This window comes from Euprymna scolopes, chromosome 46 (genome assembly GCF_053919585.1).
Source record: "Euprymna scolopes isolate OS-2025 chromosome 46, ASM5391958v1, whole genome shotgun sequence".
Taxonomy (NCBI): Eukaryota; Metazoa; Mollusca; class Cephalopoda; order Sepiida; family Sepiolidae; genus Euprymna; species Euprymna scolopes.
The window spans coordinates 202,977,396-202,997,766 of NC_136527.1; the positions used below are offsets into that span (position 1 = coordinate 202,977,396).

Sequence of the window (20,371 nt, forward strand, 5' to 3'; positions counted from 1 at the left end):
ATTAGGTTAGTTCAGTGTTCGGATTTGTTTTCCTATCAAGTTTGAATGATATTTGTTAAATTTCTTCAGTGAATTTTTTTTGTGTGTCAACTTCATTAAAAAATAAATTATATGAAGATATAAAAAAACTTTTTTTAAATTTCCATTTTCACCCCAAACAAGGTACAGTGCCACTTTGATGTAGGGGCAATATGTTTCAGAGATACTATGTAGGGAGTTGAGCAGCAAAATATCTGTTCACATTACACTTAAACTTCTGCAGGTCAGTACAGTTGGGAAAGCAAAAACCCGGAAGGGAGTTCAAAAGTCTAGCAGTTCCGGGGGAAGAAACTATTATAGTAGACGGCCTTCTTATCTCTTCTGTGTAGGGGTGAGATTTATCTGCTTGATTGATCTGTTGGAGGTATTTACGTCGAGGGGTGCAAGGTCTTGTAGTTCGTCGGAGCATTCGGCATTAAAATACTTGTAGAACAGGCAAGGGGATGCAACATGTCGTTGATGGGACAGAGGCTGAAGCTTAGATGACAGTTCACAACCTATCAGGTTGGCGACTCTCTTGTGAACTTTGCCCAGGAGCGAGAGCCTAAAAAATATATATATGTACTTATTGATTTGTAAATCGCCACTTGTTCTCGTCTCCTCTTACCAACAACGACTATAATTCATTTCTCGCATCGTGACAGCCTTCGAAACCTCTATTACATACCTATCCCACACAATGCTCAAGCAAACTACATATCAAACATAATAATGTTTACCATAAAAAATAGTTTAATTTTAAGTTGCTCGAATTGTTAGTCAATTAAGTAGAAAAAATAATTTGATGTTTTTTACACTTACCTAAATATCTCCTCAAAAAAATCTAAAAATATATTATTGTAGAATATTTGATATATATATATATATATATATATATATATATATATATATATATGTGTGTGTGTGTTTTTACTATAAACACAATAATTTCATTCAAAGTTAGTCGAATTATAAACAAACTGAACACAAAAAATAAATGAATTTGTTTTAACATGTTTAAAAGCTTTTTTCTGTTTACACTTATCTATTATGTGGCTTAAAAATTCAATTAGCTTGTTTATAGTTCATCCAATATTGTATATTTTAGAGTGCTGATCACTTTCTTTTATAAAATTTACATCAACTGAGCATTCTTGTATCTGTCACAACCAATTAGCAGAAACTTAATGTAAAAAAATGGTAAATCTGAATAAATAAAAATCGATTTTATTACGTTTAAAAAAAGCCACAATTTATTCACAAAATAAATAATTGATAAAAAATGACAAACATTTTAGAGTGGAGTATCATTTAACCTGTAAAATGTTTTTTACTTGTGATGGGGGTATGAGACGAATGGATTCGCCAATCATTTTTTTAACCAACGGCTGTGCTAAACAACCAATCAAAACGTCGCAAAATTATTATAAAAATTGTCGAATTTTGGATTCAATCAGTTTGCTGTTAACCACGCCACAGACCGCATTTGATTCTTGACCGCCATCTTGGTTACTGATCTGAACAACGCCGCCATCTTTGTTCAACACAATGTCTTAAAACTTAACAGGTTATGGGCCCAGCCATCATCTTTTCTTTGACGGATCGGAATCTAAAATCGAATTGTGGCAGTTAAAATTTCCGGGATATCTAAGGATTCGAAAACTACACAAAGTGATACAATCTCAAACGAGCCGAATTTCTCGAAAAGAACGTGACTGTTTTTGCAGAACTGATTCAATGTTTAGACGATAGTAGTCTTTCTCTGATTATAAGAGACGCCTTGGTTGATGGACGAAAAGCATAGAACATATTAAGAGAACATTATTTATCAAAAGGAAAATGAAAATTATATCCTTATATACCGAACTAACGTCTCTGAAACGTAACGAGGATGAAACGATCACCGACTACGTCATAAGGGCAGAAACAATCGCCAATGCCTTAAAACTCTCAGGTGGAATAATAAGCGATAGCTTCTTGATATCGATGACCCTCAAGGGACTTCCAGCCGATTTTAAACCATTTACAACTGTTATAACTCAGAAAGACAAACCCATAAATTTCAGCAAATTTAAAGTGGCATTGCGCAGTTACGAAGAGACTAATTGTATGCTCGTGGACAATAATAACTCCAGCAATATTATGAAGTTCAAAAATGCTTCTCGAAAGCAGACACCACCAAATTACGCAACTCACCGCAACGTATTCTCCAAAAGTAATTTTCCCAAGAAAAAGAAAATTATCTGGTATAATTGTGGACGACCCAACCACAAAAATCTCCAATGCCAATATAAACGCTCTAAAATGGACTCGGTAAAAAACGTTGAGAACTTTGAGGAAGAACATACATTTCTATTCACATGTAACTTTGACACAAACGGAAAAAATCTCCTTGTAGACTGTGGTGCTACAGCGCACGTTATCACCAAGGAATCTGATTTTATTAATTTTGATTCAAACTTTAATCCTCAAAGTCATTTTGCCGAACTTGCCGACGGCAGTGAAATAAATGATATAGTCTTGAAAAGAGGCGATGCTAAAATATTCCTAAAAAATAATAAAGGCGAAATCTGTAACTAAAAAATGCTCTTTCTTAAGCAAGACATATTTTCCGTGCAGTCTGCAATTAAACAAGGCGCGAATATACAATTTGGCCAAAATAAATCAAAATTGGCATACCCCAATGGAACTGTATTTGACATTAAAGAAAATGGCCGACTATATAATTTAAAATGTATGGTTCCCGCAAAAACTGCCTGTCACGACTTGGAAACCTGGCATAAAATTTTAGGACAGTGCAATACATCTGATATTAAAAAATAACCAAATGTAGTCGAAGGCATGAAAATAATACCTTCAGACGATCTCTCAAATTGTGATGTGTGTGCACAGGGGAAAATGACAAAAGATATAAGCTGAACGCCAGACAAAAAAACTACGAAACTTCTCTTACTTGTGCATTGTGACTTAGCAGGTCCGATCAATCCGATGGGGAGAAACAATCTAAGGTACGTTTTAAACCTTATTGATGATTTTTCCGGTTTAATTATAGTTTATTTTCTAAAAAACAAATCCGACACTATCCTCGCCACTAAGAAATATTTAGCTGATGTTGCCCCGTACGGTTCAGTAAAATGTATTCGCTCAGACAATGGGACTGAATTTACTAGTAAAGACTTAAAACTTCTATTAATTAACCACCGTATTAAACACGAGAAATCTGCGCTGTATTCCCCTTTCCAAAATGGCATGGCGAACCCTTTTGGAGATGACAAAATGTCTATTTATCGAATCGAAATTAGTGCATACTTTATCGACATACGCTTTAATAGCAGCAGCATATATAAGAAATAGATCGTTCAATAGAATATTAGGCAAACCACTGTGTGAAGCGTTTTGCGGTGTAAAACCCAAAATCAACCGAATGCATATATTTGGTTCAGATTGTTTTGCATTTATAGAAAATACCAGTAAACTAAATACTAAAACCGAAAAAGTTATTTTCGTAGGTTACGATAAAAAGAGTCCAGCATATTTAATCTACTTTCCAGCCTAAAATGCCATAAAAGGGTTAGATGTGTAAAATTCAATGATACATTAAATTTTAAAAATGGCGATTCAGTGGATGAACAACATGAAAGATACAAGACTACGCAGTGGATGACTGTTACTCGTTGAAAAACGCACCGGAAAGTTATAATAAGGCGATTAATTCAGAAAATCATCAAGAATGGGAACAAGCTATGATGTCCGAATTGAAAACTTTATCTGAAAATAACACCTACGAAATAGTGGCAAAACCAACTGATTAAAATATTATTTCTTCATGCTGAGTTTTTTCCAAAAACTTAACAGCTTCTGACAGTGACACTTTTAAAGCAAGATTTGTTGCAAAAGGTTTTTCACAAATTTCTGGAGTGGAATATTTTGCAACATTTTCACCAACGACAAATTTAACGACAATTAGAATTTTATTACAACTTGTCGCTCAATACAATTTAAAAATACATCAAATGGATGTAAAAAATTGTTATTATAATGCTCCGATTACTATGAAATCGATATTCACCCTTCAGAGGGATTTAAAATGAAAAATAAAAATTTCGTGTAGAAACAGAAAAAATCGTTATATGGACTAAGACAAAGTGCTCATAATTGGAATTTACTCATGCAATGTCCCGTAAACTCGTGCATATGTAGAAAATATGTAGGTAATAAACTATTGATTTTGGTTTTTTGGGTTGACGATATATTACTCGCCTCAAACTGTGACAATACTTTAAAAGATGTTAAAAATAAATAAATAAAAAATTTAAAATGGTCGATCTTGGAAGACTGTCGTGGTTCCTCGGTATAAAATTTACCTGTGAAAATGAAACGATAACCATGAATCAATCACGATACATTGAAAAAATTCTGCTCAAGTTCGAAATGCAAGATTGCAAACCGCGGACAACTCCCATTGAAATCGACGTAAATAAAAATATAGAGACTGAAACAAAATAATTGGTCTCATACTCCCCCATCAGGAGTCAAAAACATTTCACACATTGTTCCTCAGAAATTTAAATTTCTGACGTAGTAAGATTTCTTTCTCAATCTACTTCTTATTTGGGCAGTGGTGCTTAAAAATCTTTTGCCATTGCTTATAACTTGTTAATTTTTGATATTTTATTTTTACATATTCCATTGACCAAATCAATGTCCATTTTTCTTCCTATTCCACTGTGTTTGGGCAAATTCAGCAGTGTTAGATTTGGTGAAATCAATCGTCACTTCACTAAGAGCTTTCTTCTCAATTGACTCTCTAACATCTTTTGGGAGATATTGATGTACTTCAGATACAATTGAAAGTTCTTAGTTGTAGTTAGCGATGGTTTTTCTTTTATCAAGGGTGAAGATTTTATTTGAGCCTCAAATACTGTTTTTTATTCCTCCCCTATTTCTCATTCCTGGAGTATGCGAAACAGTGAAGAATATTTTTTCTCCTCAAGAGACCACTTTACTTGGTTATAGTGTCTTTTCTTAGTGGTTCTTGTTTGGTCTTGCCGGATTCCAGGACTAGAATTTGATTGGTCTGGTGAAGTGTCCAGCTTAGTGTTGTTACTTATAGCAACATCACTAGAGGGTGCACCGTTATTTTCTTCACATGACCATACTGAATGTACGTTTGTATCCTGGGCGACATCCTGCTAGCTTTTTGATTTAGTTTTATTTTTCATTTTCATTTAAATTCGAATATTTGTTCAGGATTTACTTTAAATTGAAAATTGAAAATGTCCTCATACCAGAGTCCAGTGTAAATCCCTTATACAGAGAGACTGAAGACACCCGAGGTTGGTGTCTCGTAGGCATTCAATTTTCCCCCGAGTGTGCGTTTTCATGTGTCACTAATGTCGAATTTTGAGAATAAGAATATCCACACACTTCACAAGAATATGTCTTTTTCCTTTTTGGTTTTATTTTCCTTCAGTCGAAGTTCTCAGAAATCAAGAGGCCATAACCTGGGCTAACACTTGAAGTCTATATGAGATATATAGATATGCGAATGTTCCATTAAAGTTCTTTATCTCTCAAACACTGAGTTAGTAAAGAAATTGAGAACATAGTTTTATTCTCCCCAATTAACCATTTTTATAAGTTGTATATTTCATTTGGTCTCTTGGTTATGCAGTATATCTTTTATTTTGGTCTTTTGGTTATACTGGATTCCATGACAAGAATTTATCAAGTCTGGTGAGTGTGAGTTCTCATATGTCTCACCGTTATTTTCCTCATATGACCATATTGAAGGGATCTGTTTATCCCGGGCGACATTCTGCCAGTTGCTTGATTTAGTTTTATTTTTCATTTTCATTTAAATTCGCATATTTGTTCAGAGTTTACTTTAAATTGAAAATTGAAAGTATCCTCATACCAGAGTCCAATATTAATTCGTGAGTTCTCATATGTATCACTAATGTCGAATTTTCAGAACAAGAATATACACACATTTCACATCAAAACAAGAATATCAACACACTTCGCAAGAATATGACTTTTCCCTTTTTTATTTTATTTTACTTCAGTCGAAGTTCTCAGAAATCAACAGGCCCACGACCTGGGGCCAACACTTGAACTCTATATGAGATACTTAGATATTCGAATGTTCCATTAAACTTCTCTCAAAGTTAGTAAAGTTAGTTAAGGAATTGTGAACATAATTTTCTTCTCCCCAATTTACCATTTTCATACATTGTATTATATCTTTGATTTTGGTCTCTTGATTATACTGGATTCCATGACAAGAATTTATCAAGTCTGGTGAGTGTGAGTTCTCATATGTCAAACTAATGTTAATTTTTTAGTAAAATACTTCACACGAATATGGCTTTTCCCCAGTGTGAGTTTTCATATGCTCCACTAACTTTGATTTTTGAGAAAAAGAATATCCGCACACTTCACATGAATATGCCTTTTCGCCAGTGTGAGTTCTCATATGTCTCACTAATATTGATTTTTGAGAAAAAGAATGTCCGCATACTTCACAAGAATATGGCTTTTCCCCAGTGTGAGTTCTCATATGTTTCACTAAGTTTGATTTGACAGAACAAGAATATCCACACATTCTACAAGAATGTGGCTTTTCCCCAGTGTGAGTTCTCATATGGTTCGCTAATTGTGATTTTTGAGAAAAAGAATATCCACACACTTCACAAGAATGTGGCTTTTCCCCAGTGTGAGTTCTCATATGTGTGACTAAAAGTGATTTTAGAGAAAAAGAATATCCACACACTTCACAAGAGTGTGGCTTTTCCCCAGTGTGAGTTCTCATATGTCTCACTAATGTTGATTTTTGATGACAAGAATATCCACACACTTTACAAGAATGTGGCATTTCCCCAGTGTGAGTTCTCATATGTCTCACTAAAAGTGATTTTCGATAAAATGAATATCCACACACTTCACAAGAATGTGGCTTTTCCCTAGTGTGAGATCTCATATGTCTCAGTAAATTTGATTTATCAGAACAAGAATATCCACACACGCCACAAGAATATGGTTTTTCTCCAGTATGAATTCTCATATGCCTCACTAAATATGATTTTCGAGAACAAGAAAATCCACACACTTCACAAGCATGTGACTTATCTCTAGTGTGAGTTCTCATATTGCTTACTAATGTCTATTTATAAAAACAAGAATGTAGGTTTTTTCACCAGCTTGTGTATCTATCTTTATTGCAAAAGTTTTCTTCCACACACACGTCTTTTTTTATTTTAATTTTTTTTATAATTCAAGCTGAGGCACTATACAGATGCCAAACACCTATAACTATTACATATATTTACACCGAGATATTTCTTTTTAAATTATATATTGTCTTTGAAATAGTAATTTTAAACATTACTTGTCTGTAATTTGTGATTCGATTTCTTATTACCTTTTGATTTATTTGAACATTAAATATCTTTTTCACAAACATTTATGTTACCTTCATGCCGTGGTTTGTTTTCACCATTTCGTTGTTTTCAAAAATTCCTTAAAAAGTAATGTCCAGTATAATAATTTTCTCACAGATGTTACTGTAGTGTTGCAAATAAAGTAATAGATGTTTACACCTTAATGTTTATGGGTCATGATACTTCATTCACATTGAATAATAGGGTTCAATCCGGATCATCTGGAAAATATAAATAAATTCAATATTTTTAGTATTTGCATTCAGATATGTGTTTGTTTATTGTTGTCAGTATTATTAAATTGAACTCAATACATGTAGATTAATTTAATCTTAATGATTAATATAACATGACAAATATGACCGGATATTTTCAAATTTGGCACAGAGTTAATCGCTTTTTTACGCTATAATAGTCTAATTGACATTGTATCTAGCGTTTTGTTGTATTTCATCTTAGTGAGAATACATACACACACACACACACATATATATATATATTAATGATACAATAAGTGTAAATTACAATAAGTCCATGAAAATGTGCCTTGTCCAAGAACATAATTGATATATGAATATGCAAAAGTATAAAAAATATATTGAAACATTTCCTTAATCTGTGTTTGTTTTATACTTCCCCACTTGTGAAAATTTTTATTTTTTTTATTTTTGTGTTATTTTTTCGTATATATTTGTAAATTTTTAGTTCATCTTAGGTTTGTTCGAGTATATAAAGCCGTTTATTCATCTGAATATAAATATATGACAGTAATTTTTTTGACATTCTATAAATTATAATTTTAATTTTTTTTTTACTAATTCTCACCTGAAAAAAAGCACTTGGACGTAAGGGGATTAGTGATTGAGAACACACGGATAATAAAGATGTTGATTTACATTACATTTATACTTCTGTCTATCAGTACAGTTAGTGAAACAGGCAGCATGAAGACTAGCTGTTCTAAGGAAGAAGCTATTAAAGTAGGAAGCTTTCTGGCATTCAAGAACCTCAACAGTGAAAGGATGTGATTTTGTTGTGAAGCGGATTTGTTGTGGATATGAACGTCGAAAGGGAACACATGTAATGAGTTCATCAGAGCACATTCCATTAAACATGCTTATAAAACAGGCACTAGGCTGCAACATTGCAAGAATGTAAAAGTACAGGATTCTCTTTGGTGTGAGTAGTTTTCGAGCATGATAGAAGGAGCCATCTTCCTTGTGGCAACCTTCACAATGTGCTCAATGTATTTGTTCAAATTTTCCTTAAAAGGCTATGGAACCCCATCCAGAAAGAGAAGGTGTCACGGTTTTGCTCATCTGGAGATGAGCATTGGAGGTTCAGAGGGTGTTTATCTGATGCGCAAGAGATACTACACCTGAACATGATAGAAGGAGCCATCTTCCTTGTGGCAACCTTCACAATGTGCTCAATGTATTTGTTCCAGTTTTCCTTAAAAGGCTATGGAACCCCATCCAGAAAGAGAAGGTGTCACGGTTTTGCTCACCTGGAAATGAGCATTGGAGGTTCAGAGGATGTTTATCTGATGCGCAAGAGATACTAGACCTAAACATAGTAGGAGCCATCTTCCTTGTGGCAACCTTCACAATGTGCTCAATGTATTTGTTCCAGTTTTCCTTAAAAGGCTATGGAACCCCATCCAGAAAGAGAAGGTGTCACGGTTTTGCTCACCTGGAAATGAGCATTGGAGGTTCAGAGGATGTTTATCTGATGCGCAAGAGATACTAGACCTAAACATAGTAGGAGCCATCTTCCTTGTGGCAACCTTCACAATGTGCTCAATGTATTTGTTCCAGTTTTCCTTAAAAGGCTATGGAACCCCATCCAGAAAGAGAAGGTGTCGCGGTTTTGCTCACCTGGAAATGAGCATTGGATGTTCAGAGGGTGTTTATCTGATGCGCAAGAGATACTACACCTAAACATGATAGAAGGAGCCATCTTACTTGTGGCAACCTTCACAATGTGCTCAATGCATTTGTTCCAGTTTTCCTTAAAAGGCTATGGAACCCCATCCAGAAAGAGAAGGTGTCGTGGTTTTGCTCACCTGGAAATGAGCATTGGAGGTTCAGAGGATGTTTATCTGATGCGCAAGAGATACTAGACCTAAACATGATAGTAGGAGCCATCTTCCTTGTGGCAACCTTCACAATGTGCTCAATGTATTTATTCCAGTTTTCCTTAAAAGGCTATGGAACCCCATCCAGAAAGAGAAGGTGTCACGGTTTTGCTCACCTGGAAATGAGCATTGGAGGTTCAGAGGATGTTTATCTGATGCGCAAGAGATACTAGACCTAAACATAGTAGGAGCCATCTTCCTTGTGGCAACCTTCACAATGTGCTCAATGTATTTGTTCCAGTTTTCCTTAAAAGGCTATGGAACCCCATCCAGAAAGAGAAGGTGTCACGGTTTTGCTCACCTGGAAATGAGCATTGGAGGTTCAGAGGATGTTTATCTGATGCGCAAGAGATACTAGACCTAAACATAGTAGGAGCCATCTTCCTTGTGGCAACCTTCACAATGTGCTCAATGTATTTGTTCCAGTTTTCCTTAAAAGGCTATGGAACCCCATCCAGAAAGAGAAGGTGTCGCGGTTTTGCTCACCTGGAAATGAGCATTGGATGTTCAGAGGGTGTTTATCTGATGCGCAAGAGATACTACACCTAAACATGATAGAAGGAGCCATCTTACTTGTGGCAACCTTCACAATGTGCTCAATGCATTTGTTCCAGTTTTCCTTAAAAGGCTATGGAACCCCATCCAGAAAGAGAAGGTGTCGTGGTTTTGCTCACCTGGAAATGAGCATTGGAGGTTCAGAGGATGTTTATCTGATGCGCAAGAGATACTAGACCTAAACATGATAGTAGGAGCCATCTTCCTTGTGGCAACCTTCACAATGTGCTCAATGTATTTGTTCCAGTTTTCCTTAAAAGGCTATGGAACCCCATCCAGAAAGAGAAGGTGTCGCGGTTTTGCTCACCTGGAAATGAGCATTGGAAGTTCAGAGGGTGTTTATCTGATGTGCAAGAGATACTACACCTAAACATGATAGAAGGAGCCATCTTCCTTGTGGCAACCTTCACAATGTGCTCAATGTATATGTTCACGTTCATATTTCTTGTACATATTAAGCCAAGAAGTTTTAAGGAATAATTCTCAGGAAGGTAGTTATTTATACTGTTTTATTGTTTGTCTCATCTATTTGTCAATTTTCTTAACTGTATTAGTCTTAGGTTTCTTTGATGAAATATATTCGTTCATTCACTTGAATATACATTATTTGTAACTGCATACTTTTATCTTATCAGTTGTGTTTTTTTAATTATCAAATAATTTGAGAATATTACAAAACGTATTGAAAAGTGTATTTTTCAATTTTATAGAATTTGCTCTTATGAATTTATAGTAATTGTACCCCTCTATGTACATACTTCCTAATAACCCAACAAGCAGCAAAAGCACACACCTTCCTTGTTGATGTCTAAATTTTCCGGAAATCCTTTTACACAAATAGCTACATCCCTCGCTCAAAAACGATTTTAAATTCCTTTCCTATTTCTGGCTTCTCTGGTTAAAACGAAGCAATTTAAATGACATCTCTCTACTCCCATATTTCTTAGTAGATTGTAATAATTAATTCATTAGATCATTGCGTTTTTAGAATTCACTTTGAAGGTATGATTCAAAGTGTCGTTACAATATTTTGTTTGTGTCCCATCAATACTTGTTTAAGTATTGTCTCAAGATTTTTTTTTCTATTTTGTACATGCCACTATTCTGTGTGTTGTTTATAAGACTTCAAACATATGAAATTATTGTTTCCCCTTCACATAATAATAATAATACAGTATGTAGTGTGCATTGGATAAGACAGGGTTACATAACAATTTTTGTCTATGCCACTATTTTGTGTGTTGTTTATAAGATTTGAAATGTATTAAATTATTGTGTCTCCTTCACGTAATAATAATATTACCTTATGTAATGTGTATTGATTAAGACAGGTTTACATAACAAATTTGAATATGCCACTATGTGTGTGATTTATAAGACTGCGAATGTATAAAATTATTTGATTCGAAGTAGAGCACAAATTATTCAGGATAGACACCAGTGCTTTGGGTAGAGGTGGGACCTGGTGTCGCAACGATATTGCAAGACAGTTTCAGCAACACTCTCAAAATTCAACAAACACTGAATACCCATATTGTAATTTATTATCCTCTTACAGAACACTTAATCACTCATTAAATTAAGATTATGTGACTGAGAATTGTATGCGTTTCACATATCATGTCTTCAGGAAATGTTGAAATATGTTGCAATCAAATTTGTGACACCAGCTAAACGGACATTTTAATAGTTACTTTTTAAAGAACAGTTAAAACGTTTTAGTAAATTTAAGACAATTGTAATTCTGATATATTTTTGCGAATGAAATAATTTTCTGTTTGTAATTTTACACATCTATGTTAGATCTTTGTTATTTCCATTCATATATTCCTGTATATCTGCTTCTGTTTATAATTTGTTTTGTGAGCATCAAGTAACCGTTAATCTATGAACCCCAAACAAAAAATTATATCAATTTAAAAGCTTTTTAAACTTGTAAATAGTTTATTCCTATTCTATAAAAATACTCTAAATCCTACACGAAGATTGGTATATCGTTGTCAATTGTTTTCAATCCTTTTATCACAGCATAAAGACGTTTTTTGTATTTTCCAAAAAATATTTGAAGCATTTTCATTAATTAAAATGTTAGTTTACAACTGATAATAAATAACGTTAATTTTGAAACGCTCAAGTTTATAGAACTTGCATTTATTAGTTGAACACAAAAATACGTTTAACGTCTTATTTGTGTTGTATGCAATTATTCAAAAATTTGGGAGAGAGGGAGAAAATGATAGACGACATTGTAGAACATAGATTATTGATGTGTTTATTGCAAAGTTAATTAAAACAATTAAAATGGACTTTTATCAAACATAACTCAATCCCTACACAAACTAACATCGTGATGTTATATTTTATAATATTTATATACTTTTAACACCACTGGCTAAACTCATGGGAGCAGCTCTGCATAGCTAGTACATATCCTCTCGCTCATCAAGACTCCTACAGTGCCTCCATGTTAGCCACACACGGTAACTGTGTTCCTTGCGGCCCCAGGCTAAACCTGTAGGATATCTCATAGTAGGGGACCCGTGAGATAGTGTGTTATGGCCCACCGATGTATGGGCATGCCATGGCACACTACCAACCCCTACTACCAACTCCATCCAGAAAGAAAAGGCGTAGTAGCGGACACGATAGGGTGGCTGTCTAGCTCACTGAGATTATTTTCGACCAGAAGCTGTGGCCTCCTCTGCTGCCATTCGTTGCGGTTTTGCTCACCTGAAAATGAGCATTGGAGGTTCAGAGGATGTTTTTTGGATGCGCAAGAGATACTACACCTAAACTGTGCGAACAAATTAGGAGCCAATGTGCAAAGTTGTGTACCGATGATGATGATGCTTTTAAGATTTAAATGAATATATTGACATATATAGAGATAAGTTACTTGACGAAGTAATTTCAAACTGAAACTTTTTAGAATTAAAATCATTTTTTAAATGTAATGCAATCCTGATAATGTTATATATTTTTAATACGTATTTTATTGGATTCAAATCTAAACGTTAGTGTAACAACTGCTGATTAAAATAGTTAATCATTAATAAGATACTTCTAATACATTGCTATTTACTTAATAAACAATTTACATTCACACCAAATAAAGAGCATTGAGACATAATTGGATGCTATGTGAGAGAGAGGCATACAAATGAAGGCACCGTAAGTAATTAAACTAAATGTAAAAAATTGTTTCCCACTTTTTTTACGATCACCAATGTAAACAGGTTTTTATGTGAAACACTTAACGTGCATGCGGTTAGATAAACAGTTTAAATTAAATTTAATAGATAAACCGTTTGGTTTTTTCATCTTAAAATTTTATCTTTTTGGCTTTCCTTTGTTTTTTTAAGGAGGGATAACAGCCTGTGTGTTGTTTGGAGAGAGTGCATGTATTAATAATACATTCTATGTTTTGTGGTTTTAAATAAAAAACACATGCCATCATAAATAATAAAATTTCAATTTAAATTCTATTTTTTATTGTTTTAAATAAACACCTCCCTTCATAGGTAATACAATTTCAATTTAAATTCTATTTTTGTGGTTTTAAATAAAAAAAAAACACCCCCCTCATTAATAATAAAATTTCAATTTAAATTCTACTTTTTGTGGTTTTAAATATAAAAAACACCCCGCTCATTAATAATAAATTTTAAATAAATTCTATTTTTTCTGTTTTCAATAAAAAAAAAAAAACAGCGCCTCTCATTAGTAATAATGTTATCATTTAGAAAGCTATTCTTACCACGAAAAAGGAGGTCCTTGCTTATTAATTTATACTTTCACCCAACAAATAAATATACGGACATTTTCTGTGTGATGACTTATTTATTTTTTTTAATAGTACTTTACGTTACGTTAGAAGAAAAAATGGTTGATACAAAAATGATCATCTCGGAAGTCCCGATAATCGTCCAAAAAATTGCAAAAACAAAAAATACTTATAGAAAACAATAAGAATCAGGATGACAGTTTTTGCAAAATGTTATGTCAAACGATTTTTACAATATTTTTTTTTTTTTTTGCTTTTTTTTTTCAAATTATGAAGTGAAAGTACAGAATAGTTAACATCATATGTCATCTAATCCCCATCTAAAAAACGTAAGGAACCAAAAACTAATATGAATCCCCCGTCTCCTCCCCTGCAACAAAAATTTGAAACTGCGAACGATTACAAGTACCATTGACTGGTAACTGGTCATAAAGTGAGTGTTAATTTTACATTAAATAAAATAGGAAAGTGATCCCCACTCTAAAATCTGAAATAAGTATTATTAATTTATAATTCCTTTAGTGGATATTGTTAAGGCTGTATAAACGTAATAGTAAAAAATAAACTCATTTTTTTTAAAGGGTTAAACTATGCTGGGTTAGATTGTAAAGACTTACGAATATTGTTTTCTATATTAAGTAAGTGTTAATTGATGATAATTGATCATTTTGTGTGAACTTTATAAAAGACAATGACGCATCTTTTAAAATATTACATATTGGATGAAACATAAAAATTAAAACGGAATTCTCCAATGATATAATATATTTCTTTAAATCTTAAAACAATGAAATATAAAAAAAAAAAAGTTTTCGTGATCAGATGTATTAACAAAAAGCTTAATTCAATCAACTTCAAATTAAATTATTTTCTCAGAAATCACACAAGTTTTACAAAAATAATCATATTTTTAAGAAAAATCTAAATATCACATTGAATAAAATATTTTAAAGATATTTTTTTAAAATCATACTATTATTATCATATTTTATTGGATTGCAAAAACAAAAATAAATGAACTTATTTTGATGGTTAAGATTATATCAAAAGTTATAGATTGGATTTTTTAGTGAAAAAAAAAAAGAAAAAAAGATACAAACTTACGTATATTTCCAGGATTTCAATACGAAAAAAAAAAACATCGGGATGAATTCGTTTTTCTTTTGTGTTCAAAACACAAAAATTGTTTTTTTTTTTTTTTTTAAGATTTCTTTAGTAAATTGAAACAAATTTTGTTTTGTGTTTTCAATTCAAGATTTTCAAGAGATAAAATATATGAAAATATAAAAGAATCAAAATTAAAAGAGGAAAAACATAATTTAAACGTGAAATTATTTAAATAGAAAATCAACTGCTAAAGAACAAAGAACTTAAGGTCATCGTAATAACACGGTGTCATCATTATTTCGTTCCTCGTGTAAAAAATGTCCGTTTATTAGTTAAATGTGTCGAATTGTTTCCATATCAAATTTAGATTGTATTTGTCAATGTTTGGGAATTTCTTTATAAAATGTCTTTTCGTTTTTTTTTTTTTGTTTTTTTTTTGTATGTCTCATTTATTAAAATAAAAAAAAAATAAGATACATGAAGATTTAAAAATCAGGTTTATTTTATTTTATTTTTATTTATTTATTTTTTGAAGACTGAACATTTCATTAATAATTGAATTAGTCAAACTACTGTTAACATCCAAGATGAGAAATGTAGTCAAAATAATCAGTAGATTTACCGTTTAGTTGTACAAATAGCCTCGAACCATATAATCACTAAAAGGTACTCTTAAAGGTCAACACCGGTATCGAGCAGAAGTTTGTTTACATGTTTCACAAAGTTTAAATGGCTAAAATATAATCACGTAATTATTGAAAATGTGATCATGTGATTAAAATTTAATTTTTTTAACCACGGTGTTAAACAAATTTTAAAAAATAATGAAAGATGAAGTTTTAAAATGATTAAACGTGTTTTATTTTATAATTTAAAATGAAAAACGTTGAACAATAAAAATAACATTTTCAGTACTTATGTATTGTTAGTACTGTGCTGAAATGATATTGTTATTTTATTGAAAGCCATTCTTAACATGGGGAGGGTGATTTGTAACTATTCTGTGATTCCACCATACAATTAAAAAAGAAAAAAAAAAGATATCGTAAAACTTTAAGTAAACCTGAAAAACTATTCAAAAATAGCGCGGTAACAAAAATGCACAAGCATCAAATTTTGATTTAATTTTACAATAGATATTTTTCTCGGATGCATATGTCGGCAAATGGTACCGTGCTATTTTTATATAGTTTTTATTTTTTCAGTTTAAATTCAAGTTTCAAGATTTTTTTTTTTATTACATAAAGTTGTAATGTGGAAGCATAAATTAGTTACAAAACACCATCACCTCCTCATATTAAGAATGGTTTTCAAAATAATAACGGTATTATTTCAGCTCGGCACCAAAAATACATAACTACCTAATATTTAATTTTTATTGCTCAATGTTTTTTTCATTTTAAAGTATAAAATAAAATGTGTACTCGTACAGTTTATTAAAGACATTAAAAATGAAAATATCGAGAAAATAAAAGAGGTTATATTGTACGTATCCATTATGGAATGAAGTTCTCTGGAAAAACTTTCACTTAATTTGGTCAAGTAGTTTTTTTGTTTTGTTTTTTTCTTTGCTAAAAAAAACAAACAATTTGTTATGAGACCAATCAAAAGGGGCAGTGTTGTACTTTGTCCCGAAAATGTTCGATAACTCTTGGCGGTTCACAATTTACTATGACACCGTCTAAGCAGGTGCGCGTTCATATTAATTTAATTTTACACAGACGAATTTGAATAAATAACCCGACGCTTTTTCATTAAAGTTTCGATAAATTTGCACTTTTTTTTTAATACGCACGTTAAAGTTATTTCAAGTTATTACAAATACAAAATTATTTAATTTATTTTTAATTTTCACGTTTTAATTTTTTTTAAGTTATTTCAAGTTATTACAAATAAATTAATTTCGAACAAACAAAATATTGAATAAAATGACAATTGTATTAAGTTTTTGAATAAAAATTATTTAACACGAACTAACAAAATATTGAATAACATGAAAATTATTTAACAGGAACATTTTTATTAAGCATCTTGCTCTCGAAACAAAATATTGAATAAAATGGTACTTGTGCAGTTTTGCATAGACATTAAAAAATGAAAAATATTGAATAAAATTTATTTAACACGAACAAACAAAATATTGAATAAAATGATAATTATTTAAGAACATTTGTTTAAGCATATTGCTCTCGAATGCATTTAATGATGCGAGGAAATGCGTGCTCCTTCTCACGTCGTCTCCACAACTCTTCCATGAGATGAGTGGAACAAATTCTCATTTGTCGCTAACTCTCCTAAGTTTTCTTTTTATGTGGGACCAAAATCCCTCCACAGTGTGGACTAATGAGTCTACTGGATTTATGAAATTTTGTTCGTGGAGCAGTGAGTGGAGCACCTTATCGTGACTGCTGGGCATACTTCCGTAGGCCGCCCATCCGTCACTGATGATCCTGGTCCCTGGCAGAATCCAAGATCTTATAATTGGAAGTAGTGTGTCCCGATCCCTTCTTTCTACCACTGTAAGGTTGCATCGACTACTTCCTCTTTCTACGGCTCCAAAAACCCACACTCCATTTTTTGCTCTCCCTCTATTATATTTCCTTCTGAAGAATAGAGACTCGTCGATCTCAACTTCTTTTGGTACATTTGTCTATTTGCATTCCACCCAGTTGGGTTGTCTATGATATCTTTTTCACAGACTTCTCGGATGAAAGACATCCAGTTAACTATTGTATGTTCCGATACACCGAATTCATCTTTTATTCTGCGCTGGATCATTTCCATGCTCCACCAGAATATTAATGTCAGCAACTTACTTATTGGCAAGTGGCTTCTTTCGAAGAAGGAGCCTTTCCTGACAGTGGCTGTGGATTTGCAAGAATCTGAGGGACAATTCCACACATATCCATCAGAAGTTTTTGACCGTTTATGCAGAACCCTACGATTGTTGCAACTTTGGCATACGCTGGTATTCTGTATCAGGCCTAAAGAAGCTGCAGCGTCTGATCAGTTCCAATGACTTCGGTAAACTTTGCAAATGTCCAACTCGTTTCATGTATTTCGGCAATTGTTAACACACGGTTAACAATTTCTGTTCTCATATTGAACAGATAAATAAAAAATAAATAAATAATATAAAGATAAATTAATTAATTTGTAATAACTAGAAAGAACTTAAAAAATTAAAACGTGCAAATTAAATAAATTAATTGTGTATTTGTAATAAATTGAAATAACTTTAACGTGCGTATTTAAAAAAACGTGCAAATTTATCGAAACTTTAATGAAAAAGCGACCGCGTGCTGTTTAGACGGTGTATTTTATTCAATATCATTTGCATAAAATCAAATTAATATGAACGCGTACCTGCTTAGACGGTGTCATAGTAAATTGTGAACCGCTAAGAGTTATCGAACATTTTCGGGACAAAGTACAACACTGCCTCAAAAGGTAGCCGTGTTTCGATTTTTAAGAAGAAAATCTATTATTTAAAATTCGAAAAGATGTATCGGCACTTTAAACTGAGTTATCTCCCCGTGACGTATTCTAACAATCCAAACACGGCCATCTTCAACGCGCTGTCATATTAACATGTTTCCCCGCTGTAAAAAAAAAAATAAATAAATAACTTCTCTGAATTTTTTTTCAGAGAACTTCAGTCCAAAACGGATGCGTACAATATAACCTTTTTCCGATATTTTCATTTTTTAATGTCTTGGTTCAACTGTACAAGTACCAATAAAATATATTTAATCATTTTCATAATTTTGGTAACGAAAAATACCCGTGCACATCATTCAACTTTGTTTGGATGACCAATTTTCGAGGTGATGGGTGGGATTCAATCAATTGACACACTAATTATGCGGTAGTTTTCCAGAGGTTTTCATTCATCAATCAATATCGAAAGAAGACACTTGCAGTTGTTGAAGGCGACAGCTCGGCAGATTTCTTACGCTTACGAGATTGATATGTTCAGAGCAAACGTTGGTAATGTATACATGCAGATTAGATTATATCAGAACGTTGCGATTGAAGTGGATGATAAACTGGTCGAGAGAATTGGCCTTTTTGTGGCGTGTATAGAGACGGGCGATTGGGAAAACAGAAACAAGGACGTCCTTACACACGTCTGTGAAAGCCGAGGACATACAGACAGGAGGTAGCTGGGAATTAAAGTAGTTTTCTGCTCAGAAGGAGAAACATGGTGGAATTTCTGATTTTGATTATATTATTGGGGTGAGCGCGGACGCAGACCCCACACTTAGAAATAATGCGTCCGAGTCGTCCACATTTGAGACGATCGCAAAGGTCAACCCAACCGCAGTGCAATGGAAGGGCCTCACTTTGAAGGAACGACCTAAATGATCATCGTTGACCTTTACGCCAGGTAAGTATAATATTTAGCCCCTCGTCCCCGGCCTTGACATTATCTACTGCCAAGGCCTCATTTGGGGTACGAGGAAGCTTAGGCACTAAGGCCAGTAAGGGGGAGTGGGGAAAAAAGGGGTCTTTTCTAATCCTTAGCTAGACTTGCGTAAGATAGCAAGTACTTTATTATAAAACCTACACTAGAGTTTCTATCATGCACTGTTTCGCCTAACATTCTTACCCGGACCTACTTAAAATAACAGCTCCCCAGCTTACGGGATGGCAGGCGACATTCACGCTGTGATAAAAAAAGAGGAAAAAACATGTAACATTATATACAAAAAAAACTAAAAGGGAAAGATATGTACAAACTAAAGAGTTTTAATATTTTTTTTTTTTTTTTTGTGATGGGGGTGAGATGATGGGGAGGGGGGCAGCTAGAATACACCCAAAAAGAAAGAAAAAGAAAACAAATTAGCAAAATGCCTATGGGGGCGGGTTAGTAAGGGGACCCTCCCTACCTAACGGCTGGTCTGTCGTTATGAAACGCCCACTGTCTTCCGGTCCTCTTCCCCCGGGGGTAAAGGGTGAAAGCAAGCAGGTCGTTCCCTAAAGGGGAGTTGAGGAACTAGGGACATGTATGAAAAAATAAATTAGGGTCGGGGATAATAGGGATTGATGGCGTCTTCCAAGATAAAGTACGTAATGGGCGAAATAGGCCTGGGACAAAATAAAACAAGTGGACTTTTGGGCATCTTTGGAAGCTCTCCTAGTGCCAATCTATCAAAAAATAAAAAGCTATGGGAACAGGATCCACACGCATACTACCTTAATCTAGGCCCTATAAAAAGCACAAGCTCTCCACTCTCACTACCCAATATTATAAGGTGAACCTTATATTACTTGTCTTGATGGGGCTGGGTTCCGAGAAAAAAGAAACCTCAGCACCCTAGGACC

At 33.3% G+C, this 20,371-nt stretch overlaps 1 non-coding gene across 1 annotated transcript; it reads right to left on the reverse strand.

Moving 5' to 3' along the window:
• Positions 1-19,277: 19,277 nt before the first annotated feature.
• Positions 19,278-19,441, reverse strand: LOC145271543 (U1 spliceosomal RNA). The gene has a single exon (XR_013865953.1). It is a non-coding gene; the product is annotated as a U1 spliceosomal RNA (small nuclear RNA).
• Between the last annotated feature and the right edge of the window lie 930 nt (positions 19,442-20,371).